The sequence below is a fragment of the Jaculus jaculus genome, chromosome 1 (assembly GCF_020740685.1).
Source record: "Jaculus jaculus isolate mJacJac1 chromosome 1, mJacJac1.mat.Y.cur, whole genome shotgun sequence".
NCBI lineage: Eukaryota > Metazoa > Chordata > Mammalia > Rodentia > Dipodidae > Jaculus > Jaculus jaculus.
This window is the reverse complement of record NC_059102.1, coordinates 257,696,970-257,718,306: the sequence shown is the minus strand read 5'-3', so window position 1 is coordinate 257,718,306 and position 21,337 is coordinate 257,696,970. Positions and strand designations below refer to the sequence as shown.

The 21,337-nt window shown below is 42.9% G+C and overlaps 1 non-coding gene across 1 annotated transcript; it reads left to right on the top strand.

Annotated features, from left to right (window-relative positions):
- Positions 1 to 305: 305 nt before the first annotated feature.
- LOC123458262 lies at positions 306 to 409 on the top strand. The gene has a single exon (XR_006635556.1). It is a non-coding gene; the product is annotated as a U6 spliceosomal RNA (small nuclear RNA).
- The last annotated feature ends 20,928 nt before the right edge of the window (positions 410 to 21,337 follow it).

Sequence of the window (21,337 nt, the reverse complement as noted above, 5' to 3'; positions counted from 1 at the left end):
ACATAGTACTATTACATCAATATTAGATTTTGAGAGTGTGATAACTATGTTGTGCTTATGTAGGGGAATCTCTGGGATTTTAAGAGTTTCATGTCAAGTGTTTAGCATAATCTCTGCAATTTATCCTCGCTTGGTTTTTGCTGAAAAAACGGGTCCCCAAGAGCATGAGCATACAAGGTGAGAAAGGAACCACTGGTTGTCAGTAAGTGAAGAGAGGAGAGCACCTGAAAGTGTGTGTGGTAATACAGTACTGTAATGCCAGCATTTGAAAAGCTAAGATGAGAGGATCAAGAGTTCATGGTCAGGTGCTCGCTTCCGCAGCACCTATACTAAAATTGGAACAATACAGAGATTAGCATGGCCCCCGCGCAAGGATGACATGCAAAGTCGTAAAGAGTTCATGGTCAGTCTGGACTACAGACTTCAATACAAAACAAAGTGAAACAAACAAACAAGCAAGAAAGTGAAGTAAAATTCTCCAAGAGCACATGAATTTTCAAATTCCGTCAAATCTGATCTTTTTCAAAAGAAATGTTTGAAAGAAAGGAAGCACTTATAGACTAAGTGGACTTTGGCATTCATTCCCCAAACCACCAGTCTCCCTCAATCTCTTTGACTTGAAAAGATGCATTCTTGGCCTGAGGCACTCACCTTCAGTTCTAGCACTCAGGAGACTGAGGTAGGAGGGTTGCTGTGAGTTCAAGGCCAGCCTGGAGCTACAGAGTGAGTTCCAGGTCAGCCTGAGCTAGAGTGAGACTCTACCTTAAAAAAAAAAAAAAAAAGAAAAAAATGACACATTCTGGAGATCTCTCTTTAAAAAAAATTTTTTTCTTTATGAGAGACAGGGAGAATGGGTGCACCTGATCCCCTTGTGAACAAACTTTATATACATATATGCCACTTTGTGCATCTGGCTTTATGTGAATACTGGGAATTGAATCTGTGCTATCAGGCTTTGCAAGCAAGTACCTTTAACTGCTGGGCCATCTCTCCAGCCCACATACTCAATATCTTTTATTTTTTTCTTTCTGTCTTTTTTTGAGGTAGGGTTTCACTCTAACTCAGGCTAACCTAGAATTCACTATGTAGTCAGGAGGGCCTCGAACTTGTGGCAGTCCTCCTACCTCTGCCTCCCAAGTGTTGGGATTAAAGGCTTGAGCCACTACACCCAGCCCACATACTCACTATCTTAATGCTGCTTTTGAGATTTTTTTTCCTCTCAAAAAGTTCTAATAAACTAGTCCAGATAAGACCTTTTTATGGGCTTCCCCTGATCTGTGTATGTGTGTGTGTATACACCTGCGCATGTGCATGCATGATGTACATTCCTTCTTTAGCATACATCAAATTCTCAAAGAAGACTATGACCCAAAAAGGATTCCAAACCACTGGTCTGTGTCCTAGCACAGGCAGGGCCCCATTCCTCACCTCCACCCTTGCCCACTCTGGCTCCACCTACCCTCCCTGCTTCTGCCTCTCATCCTTCACCACCTAGCCCACACCCATCTCTCCTAACCTGATTCCACACCTGCGGATGCCTGAGGACTCGCCCACACACCTCTGGTGTAATACCCTGCAGATTTGGCTGATGCTTTATTTTTTTTTTTTAATTTTTATTTATTTATTAATTTGAGAGTGACAGACACAGAGAGAAGGACAGATTGAGGGAGAGAGAGAGAATGGGCACGCCAGGGCTTCCAGCCTCTGCAAACGAACTCCAGACGTGTGCGCCCCCTTGTGCATCTGGCTAACGTGGGACCTGGGGAACCGAGCCTCGAACCGGGGTCCTTAGGCTTCACAGGCAAGCGTTTAACCGCTAAGCCATCTCTCCAGCCCTGGCTGATGCTTTATATTGGCTGAGCCCTGAAACGTGCAGTCAGCCCTCCCATGGCCAAATGGAAGGTTATTTCTATGGCTTGTTGGGAGGTGGGGTGAGTACCTCCTAGAATTGGCTGAGACCCCCACTATCACCAGCTCCTGCAGCCTGCATGGCGAGGGTTGACATGAGATGATAACCCTGCAACTGGAGCTGAAGGAATTTAGCTTGGGTATATGAAGGGCTTGGGCAAGTGATGGGACAGGGATGGGTGGCAGGGTATGGAGGGCCCATGAACCAGTATTGGCTTCCTCTAGTTACCATGTGTGTACCATTTGGAAGTAAGGGTAATCCAGGGAATGCAGGAGGGCACTTTGAACCATACTGTGCAAAGATTTCTTAACAATTCTTCCTATGCACTACAATTTTACCCAACACTGGAAACACCCCCAAGCAAAAATAAATACATTTTGAAGAACTTATGGTGCCTTCCTACTCCTGGTGCTGGGAATCTAATCCAGAGCCCTGCATACACCTTTTCGCTGGATCAGATCTATTGCCAGAACATTTGAGAGGTTTTCAGGCTTTTACTCTGAATTGCTGCTGCTAAAAAACCTATCCTAAGAGCTGGCCATGCTGGCATGCACTGTCATTCCCAGTACTCTTGTGGCTGAGGTAGAAGAATCACTTGAGCCCTGGAGTTCAAAATCAGCCTAGGTAATATAGTTAGATCCCTGTTCTAAAACAAAACAAAAACCCCTAGCCTGTAAAAATTATGAACAAAGAATTATAAGTTGTGATGACAATTTATGTGTTCTCTCACTGAATCTTACAAAATAAACACACAAAGCAAAAAAAAAAAAACATTAAATTTATACTTTAAATGAGTGGATTGTATATATGAATTATGTCTCAATGGAACTGTTTTAAAAAACCTATGGATTGGGTTGGAGAGATGACTTAGTGGTTACGGTGCTTGCCTAGGAAGCCTGAAACCCGTGTTCAATGTCTGTCCAGATCCCACATAAACTAGATGCACAAAGGTGATGCAAGTGTCTCGAGTTCAATTTAAGTAGCTGAGGCCCTGGCACCCCAATTCTTTCTCTCTGTCTCTTGTGCATGCTCTCACTCTGTAAAAAAAAAAAAAAAAAAAAAAAAAAGTATGGATTGGGCTGGAAAAAAGGCTCAGTGGTTAAAGATGCTTGTTTCTGAAGCTTGATGGCCCAGCAAAGCCTAAGGACCTAGAATTGATTCCCCAGTACCCACATGAGCCAGATGCACAAAGTGGCACATGTGTCTGGGGTTTGTTTGTAGTGTCAGGATGCCCTGGTGCTCCCATTCTCTCTCTTTCAAATAAATAAACAAAAAATATATTTTTTTTTTATTTACAAGGAGAGACAGAGAATGGGCGCACCCGGGCCTCTTACCACTGCAAACAAAACTTCAGACACTTGTGCCGCTTTCTTCTACACGGCCTTTATGTAAGGAATCGAATCCCAGGCCATCAGACTTTGCAAGCAAGCACCTTTAACCACTGAGCAATATCTCTCCAGCCCTAATTTGCACCTGTGTGTGTGTGTGTGTGTGTGTGGTGGGGGGTTGTGCCAGAATCTCTTGATTTTGCAAATGTCTTGCTTTATGTGGGTGGAAGGGAATTAAACAAGGCCACTGGGCTTTGTAAGGAAGAACCGTCTCTATAGCCTGGTATGTATGTGTTTCTATATGTGATTGTAGATCACAAAATTAGAAAGGGTCTTATGAAAAGAGAGGAAGAGGTTTTAAGGGCGTGGGGAAGCAGAGAGACTAAAGTAATACATTTAATAGTAAAACAGAAAAAGGGGACTAACTGGGGGAAGAAAGGGAACCAGCTGGAGTGGGGGAAGGGATGGACAAGGAAAGGGCAGTGGGGGAGGGGACCGAATGAGAACAATGGATAATGAGAGTACCATTATGAAACCTAATACTTCATGTTTTAGCCTTAAAAATAAATTAATTAAAATAAAAATCAATCTATGGGTTGAGCAGCTGGGAGGATCTCATTTTCTGCAGGTAAGAAAGTTGGAACTCAAATGTCAACGATAACTTGAGGCAGACAACATTTGAACTGGTAAAGTCATTTCCTTAGCCCCTTTCTGATTTAGAAAGCCCTTCCCCCAAAGGGTTCAAAGGTGTTCATCATGGCAATTGCCATTTAGTGGCAGGGAGGAGAGGGATAGAACAACTTAGATATGACAAACTAGAGCCCAGTAAGATTATTGTACATCCCTATAGTGAAATATTAGGCATCATTAGAAGTGATGATTATAGGAAATTTTCAGCGTTGAGAATGAAATAAGTTTTTTTTTTTTTTTAAACTGGTATCAAAAGATTGCAAAAGTAATCATAGTAAAAAAAGAATGACCCCCTCCCCACTTTACTCAAAAGTTATTTCCTATTTTCCAGAACCTGTGATTATGTTACCTTGCATGGAAATAAAGACTCTTCAGATGTGGCTAAACTAAGAACTTTGTTATGGAGATGTCCTGGATCATCCCAGTGGGCTCAGTGCAGTCACAAAGTGCCTCAGAAAAAAAAGAGGGCGGCAGGGTGGTCAGAGAAGTGGGCCTGTTGATGGAAACAGGGATCAGAATGATGTGACCTTGAAGGTGAAAGAGGGCCACATGCTCAGGCTGATGGAAAAACGAAGGAAACATTCTCCCTTGTAATAGCAATAAAATTAAAATGCAACCCTGTCAATACCTTGATTATTAATGAGACCATTTCACATCAAGCTGTGTTGAAGTCATTTATTTCAACAGCAATAAGAAATGCACACATCATTGATGAGAAGACACTTTCTTCTTTGACCAAAACTTTAGTCAGACTCTTGAGTCTTCTAAATAGCCTGATCATAAACTTTCCTCTGTGTCCTTATTGAATCCAGTTTGAGTAAAAATACTGCCAAGTCATGTTAGCATAAATCCTCCACCTTGGTATTTTTCTGCCCTTGACATCGCATCATCCTCACCTGTCTTCAGTAATAATCCCATAAGTCTGTTTGCCAAAACCCCTTGTTCTCAATATTTTCTCTCAGTCATTTTCCTTTCACGGACTCTATCCCTAGCTGTCTGGTTACAAACCCCCATTTTTCTTTGTTGGAGTGAGACTGGAGCCTGGGCTCTCTCCCGCTCTCTCTCATCCTGGCTATACTCTATTGCCATGATTCCCTTTGAATAAAGACTACTTTTCCATCTTCAACAAATGACATGAATATTTTTCTGTTTATAATAAATAAAAGCCATCACTTTATTAACTTGAAATTAACTTTTCCTTAGTAGTAATAGACATTTTTCAGAGAATTCAGAAGTCATTATAATAAGAAGCAAAAGTTGTTCCTTATTACCTTCCACATTCCCAAAATTTAGTGTGGCCTTCCTCTACACAATTAAAATATATGTTTTAACCTGTGCTCTTCTGGTTTGCTTGGCTTGGCTTCACGTGTATGCATATATTTGATAGGTAAAATTATACTCACAGAACAAATGCATAGGGAGTGAACTAAAAGGAACTACATTAAATGCTTTTAAGTCTTGGAAAAATACAGTTTTACATTTATAATCTGGAAAAAAAACTACAAGCTATGCATGCTGTTGACCAATATAGCCCTTCTCTCTAATAACTTGAGGGATCATGGGAAGAGGGTTGAAAATGAAATCTTGAATTCTTTCTTTGATGCAAACAGTGCACAGGTACTTTTACCTAGAGATGTCTTTGGGCTCCAGAAAGCTGGATAAAATGTGTTAAGTATGATCCACCTATCCACCTTTTACCTTGGTCCCTTGCACACATATAACTTAGATCTTTGTTTCCATCATCCTTGGACCATGACCCACTGTGTCCTCCATCCAGACAGTGCCCTGGAGAGGGGTGGAGGGGGTATGTTACAGCCTGGCCCAGGCAAGAGAGGCATAGAAAAAGAAAAGTTCTGTTGGTATACCAGTGGGGATCCCATTCATTCATTCAGCCCATCTGGCTGGGAAAGAGGGCCCCTGAACTTGAACTCTCCAAATAGTCTCAGAAATATGGATGAATTCACTCAGACTAAAATGTAAATTTAAGAACATCCCTAAATCAAAAACTCTGCACTTCTAAATTCTCCAAAATCCAAAACCTTTTGAACATCAACATGATATCACCAGTGGAATTCCCATATCGACTTTCTATTTGGGATCACAACCAAAGAGCTCACTCAGCAGACATATTGTACAGAATTGCCTCTAGGCTATATGCGTAAGGTACTTGTGAGACATACATGAGTCTTATGTTTAGACTTGGGTTTCATCTCTGAAGATATCTCTGAAGCTATGCATATGCAAATATTACAAAATACAAAAAATATAAAATATTCCTTGCCTTAAACATTTTAGATAAGGGACTCACAACTGGTTAATGCTATCTCAAAGAATTTGCATGTTGAGCAGGGTCAAGATGAAGACCGAGAGCAGATGTATCCTCAAGCCTGGATTTTCAAGTACAGGGAGTACTTTAGTCTTTCCTAGGGATGATCCCACTGTAGTTGGTTAGGGTGGGCATTTGGAGAGGCATAAATAGAACTCTATAAGGGTCAAACCCTCAGTCCCTTTGAACTTCTTCTTGCCAGTGGCTCTTCCCTGGGATGTCTTAGTTCCACAAAATTGTCAAGGATCACCACCTACTTCTTTGCCCCCTCCATCACCATTTCCAGTTGACTTTCTCTGCACGTGATGGCTCAATTCCACCCTTGTGCTAAAGCTACATTTCCCATTATATTGGGACCACCCATAACCTTTGTCCCAGTTTAACTCCATATCAATTCTGAATAAGCCCTTCTGGCAACCTCTAGACTTTCAGACTTAACCACATGCCAACTCAGGAGGTCTTAACTCAGGTGGTCAGGTTAGAACTCAGCAGGTACATGAACTTAGCCAAAAAATTACCACATCACTCACTAACAGCTAAGAAAACATTTACCATTTCCTTTCATTCTGGATGTAGGAGAGAAATAGAGAAGGGTGGGGAGGGAGAGAAAGAGAGAGAAAGAAAGAAAAGAAGCAAAGAAGAGAAGCCACAATTTTGTTTTAGGAAGCACACCATCTGCATGATTTCAGGCCTTCACCACTGACTGGAGGATGACAGGAAAGCCCAGCTACTAGCAATGGGCCACAAGGACCTAGGGACCTGTCCCTGTGCTGCCTGTAAATTTCCTGGGATGATCTGTCAACCACAGAAAATACAATACAAGTCCAGAAGAAAACCTAAGGTGATGACCAAATCCTTCCATTGAGCAAATGGAGGAGACACAGGTGACAGGGGAGAAGGACGGTGGGCTGAAGGTGGCACTGTTGAAACCACACTAGCCACTGGTGTCATGGCTGGAACCATCAGTGAGTCACCCCGGGACCCACCCTAATTCTCCAGCAAGCGCAAGCATTGCACCATTCCGCCACCACCTCCACACCATAATGTGTGATCTAATTTGAATGTTGTCGTTTGCCCTAGTCACATACTGTAGAGAGGAGGGAGCCGCTCCAGGATCACATGGAGCGCCAGTCACCATGTTTCTTTTAGCTCTTTTTATTTACGACAGTTCCTCAGCATCTTTTGAAGATTGAAGACCAATTACTTCGCAGAACATTCCTTACTTCTTTGTGGTTCAATTCAGATTATGTGTCCTGAGCAGAAACAGCACAGAAATAAAGCTGCGTTCTTCTCATTGTACCAGGTGTCATACAATTTTCTTTGTCCTGATATTAGAGATGGTTTTAATCAGATGGTTATCAGGTGTACTCTGCCAGATTTCTCCACTGGAATGTTACTCTTTTTTTTAAACCTTTTACATGAATTCCTATGGGGGCATTTTGAAAATGGTATAATTTTCCTATTCCTCATCAAACATTGTTTTTACTTATATTATTATAGACTCATGGTTTCTTATTTTATTCAACAAGTTACAACCAAATATTGCTATGAGGCCAAACATGATGGCACACACCTGTCATCCTAGACTTGGAAGGATGAAACAGCAGGATGGGGAGTTGAAGGCCAACCTGGGCTACACAGCAAGATCCTGTCTCCAATAAACAGTATCAGCAGTTATTTTAATGTGCAAATTGTACCTTATTTTGTCCCTTCAACATGGCTCTTGTGCCCTTTTGATGTATCCCATCACCTTCTGTGTATGTTTGTTTTTTTTTGTTTTTGTTTTTGTTTTTGTTTTTGTTTTTCTGAGACAAGGTCTTACTAGGTAGCCCAGGCTGGGTTTGAACTGATGATCTTGCTGCGTTAGCTTCCCAAATGCTGGAATTACAGTTGTGCATCACCATGCCCATCTATACTTTAGTATGAAAGATACTCCAGGCTCATGTTGTATTTTTCCCATCCCAGCTTTGGAGTCAACAACTGTTTCTAGGGGTCATGATTCCTTGTTGTAGATAATATTATTTAGACATCAAGATCTGGCCATGAGGTGTGCTCATTGTTACTACATATGATTGCCAGGAGACCCTTCCAGGTACACTGTTAGAAAACACACACATTTAATTCTACATTTATGTCTCTATATATTAAAAACCATAAGTTCACTCTATAGCTCCAACTTCAACCTAACACCATAGAATTCATTCCAGTTTTCTCTCTATATTTGTTTCCATGTTTTCAGGCAGGAAGGCAGGACTCTTTCAAGTGGAGGAAGGACTGTTCTCTCTTCCTTCCGAGGAGATGTGAAGGAGGTGAGAGTATCCACCATGCAGATTTTGGCGTAAGAGTATTGTAGGCAGAACATGACTCTATCTGCAGTGGCCTTGAGCAGAAACATGCTGGCGTGTGGGAGGAACAACAGGAGTCTCATGTCTGGATCAGCAGGCAGGTGACAGCAGCCAGATGACAGGGAATATCGGAGGTAACAATTTATGGGCCCTTGTAAAGACTGATTTTAAAAAAAAACAACAACAGTATTTTATTTTTATTTGAGGGAGAGAGAGAAAGAAAGAGTGTGGGAGAATGGATTCACTAGGGCTTCTAAGCCACTGAAAACAAACTCTAGATGCATGTACCACCTTGTGTATCTGGCTTAGGTGGATACTAGGGAATTGAACCTGGCTCCTTAGGCTTTGCAGGCAATTGCCTTAACTGCTAAGCCATCTCTCCAGCCCAGGACTCTGATTCTTATACTGTGCAAGATAGGGAGCTTCAGAGCAATAGAAACAGAACAGATACATAGCTTTAAAAGGCTTTGAAGTGTGGGGACAGGGGGACCAACAGTAAAGTGGGTAAATGAAGAAAATGGTCTGCAGGGTATAAGAAATGCTCAGAGCTGGGTATCAGTTTTCATGGCTAGTCAACTGGATGCAGCCTGTGCAGTAAAAGGCAGGCGGTGGTGCACCGATGTACCTGTGGAAATACACAAGCAAACAAATGCAAGCTCTTAGCAATATAATGAACAGATTAACTTCCATGGTCTGTCCACAGGCAAACAATGAAGACCTTCCCTGGTTTCCATCACCCCAATTCTGGCTCCATTCCTGCGTCCTGAAATGTGCCCCCTTGAACAGAGCTGCCCCCTTTCAACCCAAGCTCTTCCACAACCCTCCCTGCCCTTCCCAGTTAGTCAAAACTGCTACTTCCTCCAAGCCCTGTCCTTGAAGGGTGTAGGTCAGCATCTGATAAGCTAATTAACAATAAAGTATTAACTTCTTACAAGATGTCTACCTCTCCCAGAAGGGTTCACATTTTAAAAAGGTGGCAACTTATTTACTGACTTCTGGGAACATTTTAGAATCTTTTCTAGTATGGAGATCATTTTGTTCTGGGCTGCTCCTCAAATGATACCTTACAGAAGTCTGAGACCTCTTTAAAAGGGCTCTGCCTAGGGCCAGGCTGCGTTCTTCTCTCCCCTGCCCTGGACAGCAATCCTGAGCATGAACCTCCTCCATCGCCCACAAGAACCCGACCCCTGTATGGCCCAGAGATCACGGCAAGACGTTCATGTGCAGAACTTGTCAAGAAGCAAGGCCATAATATCTCAGTGACAGATCACTTCATCTGTATGAGGACAGCTATAGTTAAAGAGATAATGTTGGCGAACATATAGAGAAGTTAGAATCCTTATACCTCGCTGGTGGAAATGTAACATGGTGCCAAGTTCCTCTGGAACACAGCTTGGATATTGTTAAAAGGTTAAACACAGAGTTACTATATGACATAGAACTATGCCTAGGTATATTCCCAAGTGAAATCAAATACCCAGCTGGTCATCATGGTGCATACTTATAATCCCAGCCCCTGGGAAGGAGTGGTGGGAAGGTTAGAAGTTCAAGGGCAGCCTCCCTACTGTGTAAACTGGTGTCAGTCTGACCTCAATTTCCAAACAACAACAACAACAACAAAATATTGTAGCTGGGTGTGGTGGCACACGCCTTTAATCCCAGCACTCAGGAGGCAGAGGTAGGAGGATCACCATGAGTTCGAGGCCAGCCTGAGACTACATAGTGAATTCCAGGTCAGCCTGGACTAGAGTGAAACCCTACCTTGAAAAACAAAACAAAACAAAAAAAAATCATAATGGCTCAAAGGTGGAAATAATTCACATATTCCCCAACTGAATAATGGATAAATTCAATGCTGGACAACTCCCTCCCATGAAATCATTTTTGATGATAAAAATGAATGAATGACTGATACATGCTACAACATGAATGAACTGTGGAAACAATAAGCTAAGTGACAGAAACCAGACAAAAAAACCCCACATATTGTCTGAGTCTATTTATAGAAATCTCCAGAACAGGCAATTTCATAGAGACAGAATGTGGATTACTGGTTGCTAGGGAAAGGGAGGAAAATGAGGAGTGACTGACTGTTGGTTTTCTTTTAAAGGTGATGAGAATGTTCTAAACCTGCCACACAACTGTGTGAACACACTAAAACCCACTGAATGACATTCCTTAAATATGCTATAGGAATCATATGTCACTCAATAAAGCAGCTGCATTTTCAAAAATGCAAGTAGGAAAGAAAAGAGAGACCATATGGAAGAGGAAGCCTGCCAGGTGTGGTAACGAACTGACCTTACTGTAGGGCCCTGGGGACTGGTCTCACCTGCATAGAGTGCAGGCAGAGAGAAAGAAGATGGGAGGACAAAGAGCCATGGAAAGTTTGTTCCCTGTCTTGTGGAGAAATACTGAATTGGGATTCTTATTAAAGAATGAGGAATGGGGCTGGAGAAGTAGCTCAGCAGTTAAGGCACTTGCCTGAAGACTCTAACGATCAAGGTTCAATTCCCTGAGCCAGATCCCCAAAGTTCACCCATTCTCTCTCCCACCCTCTCTTCTTGTAAATAAATTTAAAAAAGAAAGGAAAAAGAATGAAGAATGTGCTTTTTAAAGTCTTAAATTTGGAAAAGCAAAAAGAGAAATATGTATCTTTTTGTTGTTGTTTTTAAAGCAGAGTTTCACTGTAGCCCAAGCTAACCTGGAACTCACTCTGTAGCCCCAGGCTGGCCTTGAATTCATGGTGGTCCTCTTACTTCAGCCTCCTTGATGTTGAGATTAAAGGCATGTGCCACTATGCCTGGCGCAGCATGTCTCTTTAGTGCATGCTATAGCATTGTCTACCAGGTATCAGGGTTGTTTCCCTTCTGGGGTTGTACCTTGGCTTCACTTGAACTTGCCTATCCACTGAGGCCTAGAATCTAAGTCCCCTCTTTTATTAGACAGGGTCTCATGTATCTCAGGCTGGTTTCAAACTCTCTTTGTAGCCCAGGATGCCCATGAACTTCTGATCCTCCAGCCTTTGCCTTCTGAGTACTGAGATTGTAGGTGTATAAAAACATGCCTAGTTTATGCAGTACTGGGGCTCAAACTCAGGGCTTCGAGCACGATAGAGAAGTACTCTACCAACGAGCACTTCCCTAGCCTGGAGCCCAAATTCCATAAATTGTATGCGAGCTTGTTTTTTTTTTTTTTTTTTTTTTTTTTTTTTTGTTTTTTTGTTTTTTTGTTTTTCAAGGTAGGGTCTCACTCTAGGTCAGGCTGACCTGGAATTCACTCTGCATTCTCAGGGTGGCCTTGAACTCACGGAGATCCTCCTACCTCTGCCTTCTGAGTACTGGGATTAAAGGCGTGTGCCACCATGCCCGGCAGCTTGAGTGTTTTTTTAATTAGTTTATTTATTTATTTGAGAGTGACAGAGAGAGAAAGAGTGAGAGAGAGAGAATGTGCACACCAGGGCCTCCAGCCCCTGCTAATGAACTCCAGATACATGTGCCACCTTGTGCATCTGGCTTACATGGGTAGGGCCTCGAATAGGGGTCCTTAGGCTTCACAGGTAAGCACTTAACCACAAAGCCATCTCTCCAACCCTGTGCTAATTTGTAAAAAGAATTTTATTCAATAGTGAGGCAAATTAATTTTGTCTGTAGAAAAGATAACTCCACGCTGGCCATGGTGGCACACACATTTAATCCCAGAACTCTGGAGGTAGGAGGATCGCCGTGAGTTTAAGGCCACCCTGAGACTACAGAGTGAATTCCAGATCAGCCTGAGCTAGAGTGAGTCCCTACCTTAGAAAACAAAAACCAAAGAGAAAAGATAGCCCCAGTTGAGTGTGGTGGCATATGCCTAAAATCCCAGCTCTGGAGAGGCTGAGGCAGTAGGACAGTGGGATTGAGAGCTTGAGGCCAGCCTGGGTTACATTGTGAGATCCTGTGTTAAGAAAAGAAAAAGAGCTGGGCATGGGGTGCACTCCCCAGCATTTGGGAGGCAGAGGTAGGAGGATCACTGTGAGTTCAATTCCAAGTCAGCCTGGGCTACAGCAAAAGGGCTACCTCGGGGGGGGGTGGGGAGAGGAAAGAAAAGAAAAGAACCCCAAAAGGTAGTTTGATTGTCCTTTGGCCACTAACCTAGCAACCTGCTTTTGCCTTTCCTTCACACCATCTAATGTTCCCCCATTAACACATTAAATGTATCTTGAGTGCATGCTCATGCTCATTTAAATAAGAGTTGGGTTTTAATGTTCTTAGAGTTATATTTTAACAGGGAATAAACGTCATTTGCTGTATTTCTAATGATCCTGCAAAGCAATACCCTTACAGAGAATGCAGATCTGAACTTGAGCTGCAAGGGGGCCCACCCCCACTCCAAAGCACACACAAAGAAAGGTATTTCAAAGGACTCTGGGCTCTTAAAGCAAGGAGAGTTTTGCAATGTTACATATGAAAAAGAGTTTTACTTAAAATTCTTATACACACATGTAGGAGAAATGGGAAAGAAACAATGCATCTTTTCCTATTCTCAACTCCCATCCAACACTTTGGACACCAGGTCTGTGGCATTTCCCCTTCCTCCCACACAAAGCACATCTCCAGGAGATTGGCTAAGCCACTAGCTGGGAATCCTCTAGTTTAGTTCAATTCTGACACTGTCTACCTGGAGACAGTATCCTCGCAGACAGGTTGAGAGCCTGGTCCCCAACTGCAGATGCCAGTCCCCAGTGCATATTGTGACCTAAGCTTCTGACCAAGTGGCATTGAAGTAGAAGTCCCCTCAGCCCCTCGTTGGGGGTCAATACTTTTGCCAGGGTGGATCTAGGAATCAGACTGATAATCTACTTTCGTTTTCGTATTTACTAGGGAAGATATAATGAAAGGCACTGGGAACAGCCAGATGCAGGGGTCAGATGAGGAGGCGGGGAGCAAGCTCCATGATCCATTGAGTGCTTCTCTCTTAAAACCTCCATGTATTCAACTGCCCCCAAAGCTTTGGGAACTCAGTCCTTTAGCTTATTTTGTGTGGAAATTTCAGAAGGTTGCCATGACTGAGAAAATCACTGACCATTAGTTCATTGCCTCAGCCTTCAGCCCCTCTCCTTTCCCCATTATCACTCTAGAGATTCCAAAGATTCTTTTTTAATTTATTTTTTACTTTTTTTTTTTTTTTTTTTCGTTTTTCAAGGTAGGGTCTCACTCTGGTCCAGGCTGACCTGGAATTAACTCTGTCATCTCAGGGTGGCCTTGAACTCATGGTGATCCTCCTACCTCTGCCTCCCGAGTGCTGGGATTAAAGGCATGTGCCACCACGCCCAGCTTACTTTTGTTTTTGAGAGAGAGAGAGAGAAAGAGACAGAGAAAGAATGGGCCTGGCCTTCAGCTGTTGCAAACAAACTCCAGACATGTGCTCCCCCTTGTGCACATGTGTGACATTTCACGCTTGATTACGTGGGACCTAGAGATTTGAACATGAGTTCTTAGGCTTCACAGGCAAGTGCATTAACTCCTAAGCCATCTCTTCAGTCCTTTAAAAAATTTTTTTGTTTGTTTTTTGTTTTTTCTAGGTAGAGTCTCACTCTAGTTTCGCTGACCTAGAATTCGCTCTGTAGTCTTAGGGTGGCCTCAACCTCACAGCAATCCTTCTCCCTTTGCCTCCTGAGTGCTGGGATTTAAGGCATGTGCCACCACACCTGGCCCTTTTTAAAAAAATTTTAAGGTAGGGTTTCACTGTAGCCCAGGCTGACCTGGAATTCAATATGTAGTCTCAGGGTGACCTTGAGATAATGGTGATCCTCCTACCTCTACCTCCTGCATGCTGGAATTAAAGGCATGCACCACCATCCCTGCCCCCCTCCCCCTGCAAAAGGATTCTTTTAAGTAATTTATTTATCTAGGAGAGAGGCAGGTAGAGAGAAAGAGAGAGAAAATAGGCACTCCAGAGTCTGTAGCCACTAGAAATGAACTCCAGACACATGCGCCACCTTGTGCATCTGGCTTTATGTGCATACTGGGGGTTTGAACCTGGATCCTTTGGCTTTGCAGGCATGTGCCTTAACCACTAAGAAATCTCTAGATTCCAAGGATTTTAGATGATCTCTGTTAGGAAACAAGGATGGAGACCAAATGCATGTGCTATGGTTTGAATGTCCCTACTGCACAAACATCAAAATCAAATTTCCAAAATGTTAATTGTGCCAATGCTAAGATATCCTTGTTCATAGAAAAAGTGCCAAGACATAGAAAGCAAAACCGGTGCATGCCTTTAATCCCAGCACTAGGAAGGCAGAGGTAGGAGGATCACCACGAGTTCGAGGCCACCCTGAGACTACATAGTTAATTCCAGGTCAGCCTGGACCAGAGTGAGACCCTACCTGGAAGAACCAACCAACCAAACAAACAAACAAAACAACAACAAAAAACAAAGAAAGCAAAACCTGAGGTGATTACGCTTATGTGAAGATATCCAAGTATATGCTGAAAAGATGTGTACTCCATATCCCCCAACCCTACCATTTTTCAGACCCTATTTTTGGGGAAGGGAATAAGAAGTAATGGACAGGTATTTTTTTTAAATATATTTTATTTACTTATTTATTTAAGAGAGGGGGAGAGAGAATGGGAGTGCCAGGGCATCTAGCCACTGCAAATGAGCTCCAGATGTATGTGCCCAGTTGTGCATCTGGCTTATGTGGGTCCTGGGGAATCGAACTGGGGTCCTTTGGCTTTGCAGGCAAATGCTTTAACTGCTAAGCCATTTCTCCAGCCCCAGGGTTTTTTAAAATCTTATTTTTATTTTATTTATTTGAGAGAGAGAGTGTGTGTGTGTGTGTGTGAGAGAGAGAGAATGGGCATAGCAGGGCCTCTAGCCACTGTAAACGAACTCCAGATGCATGCACTATCTTGTGCATCTGGCTTACATGGGTACTGGAGAATCGAACCTGGGTTCTTAGGCTTTGCAGGCAAGTGCTTTAACCACTAAACCATCTCTCCAGCCCTGGTTTTGTTTTCCATGTCTTCTAGAATAGAATTCCTGTTTTTAAGAGAAGAGGATATAAAGTGATGTATACATCATATATACATACACACACACACACACACACACACACACACACACACACATATATTGTTCTTTTCTCTCTTCTGGGTTCAAATTCCTGCCTTAATCCCGGAACATTACATAGATATAATCAGGAATGAGGAGGATTTATATACATTGACATTAAGGATGTCTAGAATATATTAAGTGCAAAAAGCAAATTGCCAAGCCATATATTTAGTGTGATTTATTTTCATAAGAACAAAATTACACAAAGGGGCATGAACAGCTGCTGATGTGCATAAGGAGACCTCAGCTCAGCAATGCTACCAGGAGAAAAATGGAAAACCTGGCACTTTCATGTAGAATGATAGATTGAGAAGGCTGGGAAGACAGCTCACCAGTCTTGCTTGCTTGGTTGCTTGCAAACCTGCCAGCCCAGGTTCAATTCCCCAGCCACACCCACGTAAAAGACTAGCAACACACACACACACAAACACACACACACACAAATACATTGAGGAAATCCTCCATCTCATCTCAAAAGCCAAGCAAAATAAGAGTAAACAATCTCAAAGCTATCAACCCACAAAATACCCTTACTTATTTATTTATTTGGTTTTTCAAGGAGGAGTCTCACTCTGGACCAGGCTGACCTTGAATATACTATGTAGTCTCAAGGTGGTCTCAAACTCTACACAATCCTCCTACCTCTGCCTCCCAAGTGCTGTGATTAAAGGTATGCAGCACTATGCCCGGCAAGATTAAAAAAAAAAAAAACACCCAAGAGGGGACAATTTCTAATGAGGGATGCTGGCAAATTTTCAGAAGGCAGAAAGCAGCCGAGTTAGCAAGGCTGAAGATGTTTCAGAGATGCCCACAGGCAGCTGGCTCTCTACTAGCCTGTAGTCTGTGCATGATTTCCCTGGGGTGGAAAATTGACTTATTCTGATACCCCACCCCCGCCACACTGGCATCTGCTGAGAGATGATAATGGTAGATGCACAAGGTGGTCCCATTACGCAATAAGTACCATCCCTACGATGTGGGTTTCCCTGTGTCTGTCCAGCCTACATCTGGGCATAAGAGTCTGGCTCATGAAGCAGGAACATTTACAGACCACAACTCCCAAATGCTAGAAATTGAGCCAGAATGATGTACTGGAGTTGGAGTGGGGTTGCAAACAGAAGTATGGCAAAGGAACTTGCATAGAGACAGTGAGATTGTCTTTTCCAAAATGGCCACTACGGTGTTTCCTAGTTGACATGCTATTCCATAATGTGGCTGTGACCTCCTCCCATTGAGAGGTGGAGTCTCTGTCCCCATTCCTTGAATTGAGGCAGACTCAATGCAAATGACTTATTGATGAAGACAGATCCCAGTGGTAGAGATGCTGCATGATGCCCAAGGCTGGAGCTCTTCTTGTGCCAGGCCCTTAAACCTCCTCGTCAGCAGTGCTGCTTCCCGAGACCACCCAGCTGCGAAGAAGCTCGAAGTCGGCCACTTGGGGAAAACCTCAGGGCGAAGCCCGACACTACAGAGGGAGACGGGGCCTGGCCAGCTCCCTGCTCGCCCAGCTTCAGTCACTGGCTGGAGGCCTTCCCTGGTACTTTGCCTGCAGAAGCTGCATGACAGATAGTGAAAAAGGAGAGCTGTTGTTTCCATTACTTATGGGTGATTTTTACATGACAATTATGCTTGGAATAACCACTGGGGCCCCTTTCAAATCTGGTATGGCCAGGCAACTACTCCTGTGAACCCTGGCAAAGGTTTGATTCTTAAAAAAAACAAACAAACAAAGCCGTTAGTGGTGGTGCACACACACCTTTGATCCCAGTACTTGGGAGGCAGAGGTAGGAGGATCGCCATGAGGTCGAGGCCACCCTGAGACTACATAGTGAATTCCAGGTCAGCCTGAGCTAGTGTGAGACCCTATCTCAGAAAACAAACAAACAAAAAAATTAAAAAAGAGAGAGAGAGACTGGGCATGGTGGCACACACAATTAATCACAGTACTCGGGAGGCAGAGGTAGGATGATTGCTGTGAGTTTAAGTCCACCCTGAGACTACGTAGTGAATTTCAGGTCAGTCTGGGCTAGAGTGAGACTCTACCTTGTAAAACCAAAAATAGAAGAAAGAGAGAAAGAGAGAGAGAGAGAGAGGAGGAAGAGGGAGGGAAGGAGAAGGAAGGGAAGAAAGGAAAGAAAGGTAGAAAGAAAGAAAAAGAGAAAGGGAAGTATGGCACAAGGGAGGCTGCTAATGTAAAGACACAAGGCATGGCTGAAGAGAAGAAACATGATACTGCAACAGGTACTGTGACAAAGTCCATTGGAACCTCATCTCTTCCAGCTATGTGGCTCCAAGGATTCTGTCACTCAAGCACAAGCCTAGTAGTATCAGGAGACTACAGACTCACAACAGAAGAAAAACTGGGAAACTAGCCCGTAGATGATGAATGCCAGCTAAGTCTCCCATATAGCAGCAAGGATATGCCTTTTTAAAAATGCCAGTGACAGGCGTGGTGGCGCACACCTTTAATTCCAGCACTTGGGAGGCAGAGGTAGGAGGATCACCATGAGTTCAAAGCCACCCTGAGACTACATAGTGAAGTCCAGGTCAGCCTGGGCTAGAGTGAGACCCTACCTCAAAAAAACAAAATATACAAACAAAAAATAACAACCAAAAACAAAACAAACAACAACAACAAAACAAACAAACAAACAGTGGCAGAGCTTTGTATTCTCAGAACCACAGAATACAAAGAATCAATCGGTGTTAGATTTCACCCTAAGGCGTATCCTTAGATGACTAGGTATTTTATCCATAGACTCCACATAAAATGGTATTGAGGAGTCGCTCCATTTGGGTTCCCCAAGGCAGACTCCAAGACAATGATTCTACCACAGGTAATTGTTGCCAGATAATCCCAGAAAATACTGGTTGAGAACTAAAGAAGTGAGACAGGAAAAGGAATTAAGTCAATAAAAAGGCTTATTATTAAGTCATTTACCACTGTGAGGAACTGAGCTTGATCTTGCTGAGGGATTCTGAGAGATCATGCAGAAAGAAGATGCCTCAGAGGTATCCCAACCAGTGAGTTAGGGTCCCGCCAAACCACTTGCAAGTGAGTTGACCACTGAGAGTCCCGCCCACCACTTGCAAGTGAGTTGACCGTTGTTTCTTGCAGCCTGTCCCAGGGTGCACATAGTGCTTGGAGGAAAATAACCCTGGGGAAGATATTTAAAGTAATCAGCTATATAATACTTTGCAAAAATAGTTTGGAAGTAATTATTTGGAAATAATTTCCAAGTCTAGAATTCTAAACCAAGCAAAAATCTCAATCCATCAAATTTGAAGACAAAACAACAAACAAAAAAACTCCACATTTTAGGTGCATAACGTCTCCAAAAATATATAGCCATGTGCCTTTTCTCAGAAAGCTACTAGAGGATGTGCCCTACAAAGCAAAAGGAGTGAGTGCTTCAAGACAGAAAGGATCCAGGAAGGAGGGAATACAGCACTGAAGAACACGCAGGCAGAGGGGTAGAATAGGGTACTGGGGCCTCTAGAAGGTTCTTGCTAGCCAGTTTGCTGTTATGGTTGACAGTGTAGGCAAAAGCCTTCAAACAAGTTTTACATTCTGTTGGAGAGCTCAAGGAGAATTAGTGATAGACACAGAAAACTAAGCATATTCAGAGAGAATGAGAGAGAGAGAGAGAGAGAGAGAAAGTCACAATTTCTTGAAGGAAATACCAACCAAGGAAAATAATGTAGTCATCATACTTAGCTTAAGAACAGTGGCTCTTGGGCTAGGGAGATGACTTGGATGTCAAAGACACTTGCTTGCAAAGCCTTCTCACCTAGGTCTGATTTCCCAGTGTTCATGTAATGCGCAAAGTGGTACATGAATCTGGAGTTCATTTGAAGGGATAAGAGGCTCTTGCACAACCATACTCTCTCCCTTTCTTTCTTCCTTTTTTCCCTCCTTTCTTTCTTTCTCTCTCTCTTTGCTTACAAATAGATAAATAAAAAAGATTGTTAAAAAAGAACAGGGGAAGCTGGAGAGATGGACCAGTGGTTAAGGCACTTGCCTATAAAGCCTAACAAACTAGGTTGGATTCCCCAGTACCCACATAAAGCCAGATGCTCAAAATGGTGCATGCATCTGGAGTTCATTTGCAGTGGCTAGAGGTCTTGGCATGCCAATTCTCTCTGTATCTATCTCTCTTCTCACTGACTCTCTGTTTGCAAATAAATAAATATTTTTTTTTAAACAAAGAACTGTGGTTCTTACTCCTTGCTAAATATTGGAATCACTTTGAAAGCATCAAAAAGTGTTGATGGGGCTGGAGAGATGGCCTAGCGGTTAAGCACTTGCCTGTGAAGCCTGTGGACCCCGGATCGAGGCTCGATTCCCCAGGACCCACGTTAGCTAAATGCACAAGGGGGCACATGCGTCTGGAGTTCGTTTGCAGTGGCTGGAAGCCCTGGCGTGCCCATTCTCTCTCTCTCTATGCCACTTTTTCTCTGTCTGTCGCTCTCAAATAAATAAAAAATAAAAATAAACAAAAAAAATTTTTTTAAAAAAGTGTTGATGCCTGGTCCCACCTCCAGATAGCCTGGCTTTGAGGATCTGAGGTATAGGCTAGGCTTTGTAAGCAAAGCTCCCTGGGTGATGTTGCATATCGTGAGAACCACTGCTTGACAGGAAAAAAAATATGTCTCTGATCATAATAAAGCAAAGACAGAATCTGGTTTAGCTAGAAAATTGTCAGGTAACTGTATGGGAAGAATGGAGAGAGGAATGTGGGTGGAGATGGTGAATGTGAAGTGCGGCATGAGCAGTCAGTCATGTTGGGGGTCTCTTGATCAAGGCAGCGCAGATGAGGGTCTTCTTCAGAGACATGATGGTAGCTGCCAGAGGGCACCATGGAAGGAGTGGCACGTGCTTAGAGAAGCCGAGTGCACAGATGGAGGTGAGGACATCACTGACATTGCCTATAAGCCTTGTAATATCATTTGACCATGAGCATGCATGAATTTTATCCAGAAAGTTGAAAAGATATAATTTTGATAAAGGACAAAAGAAAAAAATTGGACACAACCTAAATATCTACAACAGGAAAGGTAAGGATATTGTGATACAGTCATCTAATCGAATACCATGTTGTGCTTAGAGCGAGGAATCTGTGTTGCTCACTAGGCACAGGGATTTTCAAGACCCTAAGATGGGTTTGAGTTATCAGTATTTTTATAAGCCACAGGAAAACAGACATATGTACAAATGAAAAGAGAAAGGTGGAGAACTCTAACAGGCATCATAACCAATGGGCTGTGGCAACAGTAGACTCAGATTGCTGATAGAGGTCAGGGTAGATTTCATTCTATTTCACAATTTTTTTCCTCAAAGAAGATAAATTTCTGGACTATTATTATTGTTATTATTATTATTATTATTTTAATTTTTCGAAGTAGGGTCTCATTCTAGCCTAGGCTGACCTGGAGCTCACTATGTAGTCTCAGGGTGGCCTCAAACTCAAGGTGATCCTCCTACCTCTGCCTCCCGAGTGCTGGGATTAAAGGTATGAGCCACCACACATTATTATTAGTAGTATGTGTGTGTGTTGCTTAGGCTCAAACCCAGAGCCCTGCACAAGTTAGGCAATTGTTCTACCACTGAGCTACGTCCCAGCCCCTTTCTATT